Source organism: Macaca nemestrina, chromosome 8 (assembly GCF_043159975.1).
Source record: "Macaca nemestrina isolate mMacNem1 chromosome 8, mMacNem.hap1, whole genome shotgun sequence".
Lineage (NCBI taxonomy): Eukaryota > Metazoa > Chordata > Mammalia > Primates > Cercopithecidae > Macaca > Macaca nemestrina.
Genome location: NC_092132.1, coordinates 53014592 through 53025291, shown reverse-complemented (window position 1 = coordinate 53025291; position 10700 = coordinate 53014592). Strand labels below are relative to the sequence as shown.

General features: G+C 35.4%; 1 pseudogene; it reads right to left on the bottom strand.

Moving 5' to 3' along the window:
* Nucleotides 1-9553: 9553 nt before the first annotated feature.
* LOC105497263 (cytochrome c oxidase subunit NDUFA4 pseudogene) lies at nt 9554-9799 on the bottom strand (annotated as a pseudogene).
* Between the last annotated feature and the right edge of the window lie 901 nt (nt 9800-10700).

Sequence of the window (10700 nt, the reverse complement as noted above, 5' to 3'; positions counted from 1 at the left end):
GTCTGGTATTGAGAGTCTTCTGTTTGTTTTCCCTATAGCAGTGCCTTGAAATGCTTAAGTTTGTCTGCCTTTCTCCAATCCTGCAGAATGAAGCTGGTTGACTGCATGTGCTCATGAGCTTGTGTGCAAAGGCTCCCACTTGTTGTTGAGGGAGTGCACATGGGAAGTAAGCCACCAGGAATATGGGTGAGGTGTGTGGAACATTGAAGGTGCCTGTGGGCCAGTTGGGAGGAGAGGGTCTGTGGGTGAGGCACTCCAACTTACTTATGGTGGTCCTCCTGAAGGAGTTCATGTGGTTGTTAGTTGGACACAAGGCCCTTTTTTGAGTTTCTAGCCCTGCCTCTGTTTCCTGCTCCCAGCCTCCCCCAGCCACTTAGCCATGCTGATCCCTTCAGTATGGGGAGATGAGAAAGAGATGGGACTCTGAGGCAGTGCCCTGAACAGCTGGCATAGTCAGGTTCACTATGCTTTCACTTTGCCCTATGAGAGGTATCATGGGCTGAGGGGCTTTCTCTTGTCACTAAGCTGTGCCACCTTGGGCAAGTGGTAAAAAGGGTAAAGGGAGACTGGTTTTCTTCCCTTTTAATGTATTATTGGAATGTATTTTTTGAAACTTCTCTGCTGGGCTCCCAGATACCCACAAATGTATTCTTTGTGGTTCCTTTGTGCACTATGGGTGCACTATGGGGAGGTAGTAACAAATAACTTCTATTTAGCCATCTTGCTGATGTCACTCCTCTAGGAAGATGACACATTCCTACCAGTTGCTATGTAACTGACTGACAGAACTTCATTGTGAAAGGAAGATATTTTCTTGCCCCATTGACTTGAGGGCTTGGATATATGACTTGCTTTATGCTACGGAATGTGTTCATAAGTAATAAAGGCAAAGTTGGAGGAAAAGTGTTAAGACATTTCTCATGAATTGTCTATACTCTGTTTCCTTCTGCCAGGAGGAGGTGGTACTTTTAGCCTGATGGTTATCTGATCACAGTTGTAACCAAGACAGCAGAGGAGAAAATGATTCTTCTTGAAAATGCTTTGAACATTCTTGTATCTTTTCTGAGTAGCTTGTCAAGTTTCAAACAAAACAAAAATATACATTTTGACATTTTGGGGGACTATATGTATTATATTTTTATCAAACGGGTGATAACTAACATTTTTCCAGCATTGCATCTTCCAGTCACTGAATATGTGTGTGTGTGTGTGTTTTCTAGCCTCAATAGTGATTTATAGTTTTTCCCCATATCTTTTGGTGGATTTATTTATTGGTATTTTTGATGCTTTTAAAATTAACTTTTAAAAATCTCATATTCTAACTCGTCATAGCTAACAAATAGAAATACTGATTTTTTAAAATACCAAGCTTGTTCAGTAATTTTGCTAAATTAATTTGTTTTAATAACTTATCTATAAATTATTTTATATTTTCATGTACGCAATCTGCCTTTTCCTCCCTTGCCACACACACAGAATCTAGCAACAGTTTAATTTATACCAGGTGTTCAACACCTACTATTAAATGGAACAAAATTCTAAGTGTTTCTTAATCAAGGCTGGGAGTCTTTTTCAAAATAACCGTTTCTGCAGCTCATCTGCTCTCATAGGTTTGGGCTAGGGCCTGAGCACGTGTATTCTAAAAAATTTCCCAAATTATTCTGATGCAAAAACCTTGTTGTGAAGCACTCTTCTATATCAATAAAATAATATAAAATACAAATACATTTTCTGTATAATTCAAGTCCTGAATATATTTTGCACTCAAATGTCTGAGAAGCTGATGCAAGAACATTCATTGTTTTGGAAATATTTGTTTACATTTCCTTTTATCCTTGATTTGATAAGGATACACTATAAAAATCAACCAATCAAAATGTAAATATTAGATTTGTTTGTAAGAAGAAAAGGGAATTTAAATGTGAGATTCTTTAAATCATTTAAAAGAATTGTGGCAGAGCAAGCTAAGAAATGGATGTGTAGAGAAGAGGTGGCTGAATGTTTTCTCTCTTGGCTGAAACCTCCACAAACAACAAGCTACCATGAGTAAATCATTTTTTAAATGGATGAGACTAGGAATCCAGATGTTTGGAAGCAAGATACTAGCTGGTAATGTGCTATAGCCCATCATCCAGGCCCTTCCTGAGGGAAATGATAGCAAAGCCAGACTCTCTGCTTTCTAAATATCCTCTAGAAACCAATCTTGTTGTCACCAACATCACAACTTTGTTTCAGCTGGCAATTTACCAACATCTGCTTGGCAAGGACTCTTTTCCCTTGACTCTCAGATATATGTGTTTTCCTATTTTGAAGCACTGAACCCAACACACAGCAAGAAGAGAGTATTGAAGTCACAACGACTATATGCCAATTTATTTGCAGAAAAACCTCTGATCTTCTTATTTAAAGTATTATTCTTACCTTCACAATCATGGCAGTATAAATTATCAGTGTGTACTTCGCTGCTTGGAGTAATCTAAAGGAAAGAAAACATATGCATTTACATCTATTCAGGTAGCCTTTCACAGTTATTTTGAGTTTTGCAAAGAAAATGGGACAGGTGCTATAGTGCTACATTACAGAATATCAAATATTGTGCTTTACTAGCATTTCAACTCCAAGGGTTTATAAATTTTAAAAATGAGATTAAATGGTTGGCAGAGGGAGAGTTTATTAAATGTACAAAATCATCAATAACATCCATTACATTTAGATTGGAACATGGTCAAGCACATCTTTTCAGTTCTTTGACCACTTTTATGATTGTCAAACTTATTCAATCATTTGTTGAGTGCAAAAGTTGTATTTATTAGGAAGGAGACAGAGAGTTTGTTTGGCTGCTTATAGTCCAAGTTGGACAGATAAATCGTTTCAGCATTGCACAAGCCAGCTGAGAGATAATTAAGTCATTTGAATGTGAGGTTTCTTGGCTTCCCTCTCTCATTTTTTCCCTTGTCTCTTCTTGGAAGCAAAAACCACGAATCTTGTCCCATGTCCTTCCCCTGACTGTTTTTAACATTCCCTTTTCCTCCCTGAAGTAAGGGCATAGTATTTCCTCTTATTGAAGAAAAAATATTGAGAAAAATTACTAGCAAAGATTCATAAAGTGAACCTTAGATAGCTGTAGACTCTGTAAATATGTCTTTTAACCTTGTATGATCTCAAAATAATCTATTTAAGCATCATTTCTTTTTTAGAATGTAAATTCTTTCAGGACACAGATATAGCTTATTCATCTTTGCATCCTTAAAACCTAATATAATAGGTGATAAGGAAGTTCTCCTCAAACAAAACTGAACTGAAGATCAAGTAGTAAACTTTTTAATTTTATGGATAAAGAAACAGACCCAGACCCAGAAATTGAAGTGATTTGCCCAGTTCTAAGATAGTCAGTGGTAATGTCCTTCTACTTTGCTGAAGAGTTAAAAGCCAGCTTTTTCTTTTTTTTTTTTCCTCTACCTGGGCTGTGCAAACTCATCCAGAGAGGAACACATAAAGCATATGAGGCCACTTGGAGACATCATAAAAGATTTTGGGCAGTGGAACAATCATTTGGCTGGTGATCCTTGGATCTCCACATTTTGTTCTCATAGTCCCAGATGGTAGCATGATTTCACATGCCCAGTGTCTGGCTAAATGATTTTGTCCAAATTCAATGTCAAGAATATAAAATGATGTGATCTGGGAGGGACAAATAATTGGAACCGACTACATAAATAATATGTGCTCTTTTAATTAATGAAATAGAATTGTATCTAGCTGTACAAAGCCTAAGTGCAGATACATTTTATGATTGTATATCCTCAAATCTAAGTAACTTTAAACATTTAAAACTTTAGGTGTTTAAAGGTATTTAAAATATTTTTTCTGTACCCAATTAAATTCTGTCACTTTCCCTTATGTATATAATATACATATCTCTATAAGTGTTGTGTTAACAATATTAAACATCTCAAAATTAATGGTACTATTTAGTTGTTTCTTACACATGTATTCAAATGTCAGTATTTCATTACTCTTAGCCTCATAGGTGACACTGTCTTTTAAGAAATTACTTTGGGGTGTTTTATTACAAGTTAATTTCTGTTGAGTATTTGAAATGGTTTTTCTGTGTAAGTAAAGGTTTGACTTACTTTCCATAAAAATAGAGTGTATTATTTGAATACAAGATATTGGTTGTTTTCCAAAAAATCAGTGTCAAGTAGTTAGTTCATATCTGAGCTATAATATAGTATTGTTCCTGTTTTGACTGCTGCTTTGACTTAAACAGAATCATTCCCCATTTTATTGCCAACAAATGTTGAATTTGGAGATAGAATTACATACATTGGATTAAATGCAGTACACAAATAAATACAGTATGCTGCTGTTTAAGGACTGCTGGTGCAATCTGCTGCCAATTCCTGAAACATTAAATTCTACTACTCCTCTACTAAATAATAATATAGGCTTGAGGTGCACTGGAGAACAGGAGCTGGTACAGCTATTGAAATCAACAGACTCAGGCATCGAGTCACCAATTTGGGCTGGAAACTTGCCAAGGTAGATTTTATTTTATTTTTAAACTACTGTTAAAGCTGGCAGAATTAAAACGTACACACACACACACACACACAAACACACACACACACTCTACAAATAAGGACAAAAATGAATATGAGTTACGGGTGTTTGGGACTTTGAGATTCCAGTTTATTCTCATATAATCCATCCTAAAGCTCTTTTTGAACAATTTTCTTGTCCTTGCCATTGAGATACTTAGTTACATGCATGGAACTACCTTGATATGTTTTATGTAACTTTTTTTTTTTTTTTTCTAGCTAAGGCCAAGTATATTTGTTCAGGTCTATATGATAGCTTCTAAGTTGGTACAACTCCACTTCAAATTTAGACAATTAAAGATCAGGAGAAACTTTCTATAAACAAAATAGTGCAAAAATATGTCAGTGTATTTTTTCCCTTAAGAAGCAAGGTAAAATAGATTTGAAATGTTTATCACCTTGGTGCTTTATGGTATTTGAGTAGAATTTAGCAAGAGCAGACATTCTTGGCATTTCCATGAGCTTTTATTTCTATTATCTCCAATACTTTCAGATTTCAAAGAACAGTTTTGGTGCTAATTACCAGATTTTGACTTTTACGAAAACCCCACACCACATGTCCTGATTTTATACCCAGTTGCATGTGGAATCTGAAATGTGGTTTTATCAAAATAAACTCACACTTTGGTGTGTGGAATTTCACTTGTAAAGTAGAGATCATAATTTCAAAAACAAACACAATTTGCACTTGGTTTTGCTTGAAAAAATAAAACGCTTGGCTGTGATCAGATGAAAAATGTTTTACTCAAGTACTGGCTTTTCTCTGAAAATCTCCTGTGGTTGTAGCCAAGTGGTCGTGAACAGCATCATCTTCCAAGCAAGCACCTTGGCATCTCCTTATTTAATTGGTGTATTTTAGAGGTTTTTTTTCCTTAAAATTATTTTATTCTTAAGCAGTCCAAATGTTTATTCTATCATTTCCTTCTTATTTGGGTCAAGAGCAGTGCTTGTGAGGACCAATTAAGGGAAGAAAAAAAAATTCTTAAATTACTAATTGAGTCAAAGAAAAGAATTAAATACACTGTTTTCTGATGCAGAAATATCCGGTTATGTCTCCGAGAGGCAACTGATGTCACAGAAGACAGATCTGAATTTGAATTCTAGCCCTGCCACCCAGTTTCTCTTTTGCCTTGCGCAAGTTATATAATCTCTCAAATTCCAAGCTTTCTCGTCTTGTAAATGGCAATAACTAACAGAATAAGTTTGAAGATGGGTTGAGAAATGAGACATGGAGAGCCCCTAGTTACATGCTTAGGACATAGCAGATACTCAGAGAAGCTGCTGGTGCTTGGGATGGCATTTCAAGTCCATGGCGGAAAAATAAAATAGAATCAGAACACTTGACTTACTTAGATTTTAAAGTTTTTTTAATTTAAAAATTATTTAATTTTTATTATTTAATTTTTTAAAGATATAGTTCTCACTATGTTGCTCAGGCTTGTCTCAAACTCTTGGCCTCAGGTGATGCCCCCACCTCAGCCTCCAGAGTAGCTGGGATTACAGGTGTGAGTCACTTCACCGGGGAGATTTTAAAGTTTTTATATGTAAAATTGAAAAAACAGTTTGTGCCATTATTACCTATCATCAACTCTATCAATAGTTTTTGTTTGTGTTAAGCATTAAAGCTATTCCAAAAGAATTAGCCCTCATGATCCAACAGGCTCATAACACAGAAAGAGAAGAATGCAAGAAAGGACCATGCATTTTATCATTTACAAGGCACACAAGACATCCCTGGATGCCTCTGAGGAGAGTAGAGAGAGGAGAAAAATGTAGAGTGTGGTCCTGTTGTCAGCAGGGTTGGGTGGAGAGCCACCTCTAGTACTTATCGCTGTGAATCTTTCAGTAGGTCAATTAACCTCCCAAAGATGAATAGTCGCATTTGTCTTGATGAGCTATTTTGAGAATCAAATGAGAAAATCCATTCAAAGTCTTAGCAAGGTCCCTGGCACATGATAAACATACCAGAGATGGTTTAGCCTTCACCATGATTATTAATCTGTCTTTCATTTAGGGGGTTCTTTCTTAGAAGCATCTATCTACCTTTCTGGGAAGAACACAAAATGGAATAGAATATACAATTTTGCTTTTAAAGTTCCTCTTTCTATCCAAGATCTTTATCATTTTACGTTACCATTGTTCTGAACAGCCCATGGCTATAGAGAGAGCTACCTTTCATTTTGAGAGGAATGATTGGGTCTCAATTCATTGAATTACTTGAACATAATAACAAACTTCCAGTTTCTTTATTTCTTCATCTTGGACATCATGTAGCAATGCGTACACAAGTAGCCTTAGGTGTTTGGACTTCATCATGAACAACCTTTTTATGAGTCCGTGGTTAAACTCTTTATGAGATTCATCAAAGTGAGTAACACTGCTAGTCCTGTAAGAGTCTCTTACCCCATGAATGATTTATAACAAAGAGAGCTACTTTATTAAAAGGTTCTTGTGTTTCGGAGTCTCTTGTGAGCTCAAAGAGCTAAGAGTTTCCATTATTACATTAGAAGAAATACATGTTAATTCAAGATAAATTTAAAAAGCTTTGGGAAGTTTATCAATTTGTTGTATAGTCCCATCTTTTAAAAATATTCCCTTCCCTTTGTTCCTTTAATCATTTTCATGTGTTCATTTAATTAACACTTCCTGCATGTTACAATGTTCTTGACCTTGCTAAACAATAAGACTGGTGGAACCTCTGCCCTCGAAGAGTTGCTAATGGTTCTCAAAGGGAGCTGCACATCAGCATCAGTGGGGATTTGTTTTAAGGGAACCAACATGTAACCATTGTATCAGAGTCTTTAAGGTATGGGTGAAGACCCTGAGGCAGAAGGAGCCTACTACTTTGATGGATCTAAAAAGAAAGCCATTTGGGTTGGACTACAGTGTTCAAGAGGTAGAGGGTAGGAGATGGCTATATTAGAGAAGCAGAGTCTGACCTCAGGCCAACCTCCCCACTTTCAGAAACTGTTACTTAACTAACACTAGATTCAACAAAACACTTATTCAGATTATCAAGTGCGATCCTTTTCAATTTTATAATGAGTGGGGTATTAAAAATATTTTTTGAAGAACTCATGCTTCATTTCAAATATATGTTGCAATTTGAAATCTGCTAAATGTGGTCTTAACATCAATTTTTCAAAACAGGGAAAAGGAGCCCTCAAATGTCTATAGTAAAATTTTCTTAATCACTTGAACTACAGATGCCCGTTCTTTTCTGTCCCTTCCCTTGCAACATTTTCCTAGCAGAATGTTTCATACATTCAAATGTCATCAATTACTAACTCTAGGTTATGAACACACACTTCTCTTTTACTTGGCTCTTTATATAACATTTTCCAAGTCCATTGGTCATTTATTATGTGGCCTCGATGTCATCACATGGTTACTACAAAGGTGGGATGAAGGAGTAGAGTAACCTGACAGTAAGCTAAGTGTGGGATTTTGGGAATTAATTAATATCATTTTGATGTGAACATTTCTTGAATCTTATTTAAAATTATATCTGGGTCTTTAAGATCTCAGTTTATCCATCTTATTATTTGTCTTTTTATTGTCTAGTAGTCACAAATTTCTTCAGTGTTTCTCTATTGTCATTTTAAGTAGTTCAGTGATAAAGTACAAAATATTTGTTTTCAAAATTTCATAGTTTTCACTTCCTTCTTAGCTTAGTTATAAACTAGCTAAAAATAAAATCAAAAGGGAATAAATAGGTAACCCTTCTTTTAATCCAATATCATTTAGACCATCTTACTATTTGGAGATGTGTTTTTTACTATCAATGATTTTTTACAGTAGTCAACAACTTAACATTTTTTGAGCACCTCTATTCAGAAAATAATTACTTTTATTATGATAAATCTCCTCAACTCATACTGTTATTCCTTTTTACATGAGTTGGAATATTATTAATATTTCACATTAATGTGATATTTAATAAATGACTTAGAGAAAGGTTTTGATCAGAAAAACTGTACATGATAATTCCATTCTTGTAGACCAAATGTATAATTTATAAATCTTCATTACACAAAATATTCAGAATGATCAAGTCCCATTAATTCATGTAAAAATATTTAGCATTCTGGAATAAATCTTTGAAACATCAAAAAATATATATCTGGGTAAATTTTTGAGTTGTGATGCTTTTAATCTGCAGTCATAATGTGGATCTGGCATCATTTGATTGCATAATTAGAAGAAAAGATGGATGCATGAAAAGTCATCTAATGGCCTATTAGAACATTGCTTTGTTTGATTCATTAATATGGAATGAAATGTATATTGTAAGAAACTACTGAAACATATTTCCTTGGCTAAAATTCAAGAATGTTTATATGATTGGAGAGTTATTTTTCCCGGAGAGTAAAGTTTAATTGTAATCAGATGTTCATCTGGAAGCATAAAGATAGTAATAGTATTGTTGGAAATGATATTTAAATGTTTGCCTTATATTCAGCCTCATGTAGAACCACACTCATGTTCAGAATATATAGATGAACAAACCTTGCTTTTACGTGTCTTTTTAATCAAATTTCTTCCTGGGGTCTAAGTGCCAGCTCTAGAAGCTGAAATGAAGTTCCGTAGAGAAGTCCAAGAAGTCACGGTAGTACCTGCTTACTGTTTCTGAACCTCAGTGTAAGGGGTGCTGAGTCATACAACTCCATTGAACTGTACTTGAATGATGCTCCCAGGTGTGCAATATAGCAGCATAACTTTAAAGAGCACTTGGCTTTTGTGGCACACTCAAATCTCTGATTTTTCACACTGCTGAAAAGACTTTTTTTTCCAAATTTCAGCTATTTATTAATCAGTGTAATTTCTAGTAGATTACTTCAACATGATTTCATGCATTTAGAGGAGAAATATTTCCTGGTTAAGTGGAAAATTGTGCGGATAGCTTCTGGAAGACCTTCATTCTAAAGCAGCTTTAGAGCAAAACACTTCGTTTAGAAATCTGGACCTTCTTTCTTCATTTTCTGTAATCCACATTCATTGAGTAGAACTCGTATTGATCATTGGGACCCAGTTTCTTCCAGGGCTCTGGGTTATTCTTTCTGTCCCAACTAACATCTGGATCAAACAATGCCAGACTCAAGAGATACAGTGCTGCTCCAGTACCTCCAGCTCCAATAAGTACAGAGGGAGATCAAACTCGGATGCTTCTTGGCCTGACTGATGATCTGGCGGAACATGTTTGCGACAGAGGCCTCCAATTGGAAAGGAGAGAACCAGCATAGCCACCAGGCCCTGGGCTAAGTAGTATCTGCACTCAAAAAGACTGGTTTTAATGTATTTTTTAATGTTATAGTATAGTTAATAGGCTATCAGGTAAATCTATGAGCCATATTCCTCTACTTAACTGGAGGAAGTGTAAAGAAAGAGATATACCTGATAATAGAGAGACTGGTAGATTTTAGAAAACAAAATGGAAGAGAAAGTTAAGTGAACAGAATGCTCATGTTGGAAACTGAAGGAAGAATGAATTAAGTTTTATCAATTCGACCTTCTTAAATCTCTTGATTTGGTCTGTTTCCTTTCATACCTCCTTGCTGCCACACCACCTTAATTTTTTCTTATGTCTATTATTTCTGTAATTGTTCTCACAGCCTCCAGTCTTAACCCAATCTTACTTACTGCACTCTGCCTCCAGATTGATTTTTTCAGGATAAAAATCCAAATACATTAGTGGTGCCTTCGGGTTCCTTTATGACCCAACTCTGCTTATCTTTCCAGCTTAAATTGCTCCAAGCATTCTAGGATTCAAAGCATCCTTATTTGGACTTTCCCTAACATTGATGTTCTTCCTTCCCTTGAGTCCTTTAAAAACTCCTTACCGTTAGTTAATATGACTAGAACCTTAGGACCTGGCTTTGACATAATCTCCTCCAAGAAGTGTTCCCTGGTAGCTCCCACACCATTGTTAAAAGTTCTGTATAAACCTTAATGTAGCTCTTATTAAAATGTGTTTGAACCATCTGTTTACTGGTATGTCTCACATCAGTAGGTTTAATCTCTTGAAGACTGAGGCTGCATTTTTAAATCTTATATTACCAGGACCTTACATAGTGCTTGAAATCTACAAATTGCTTAAAA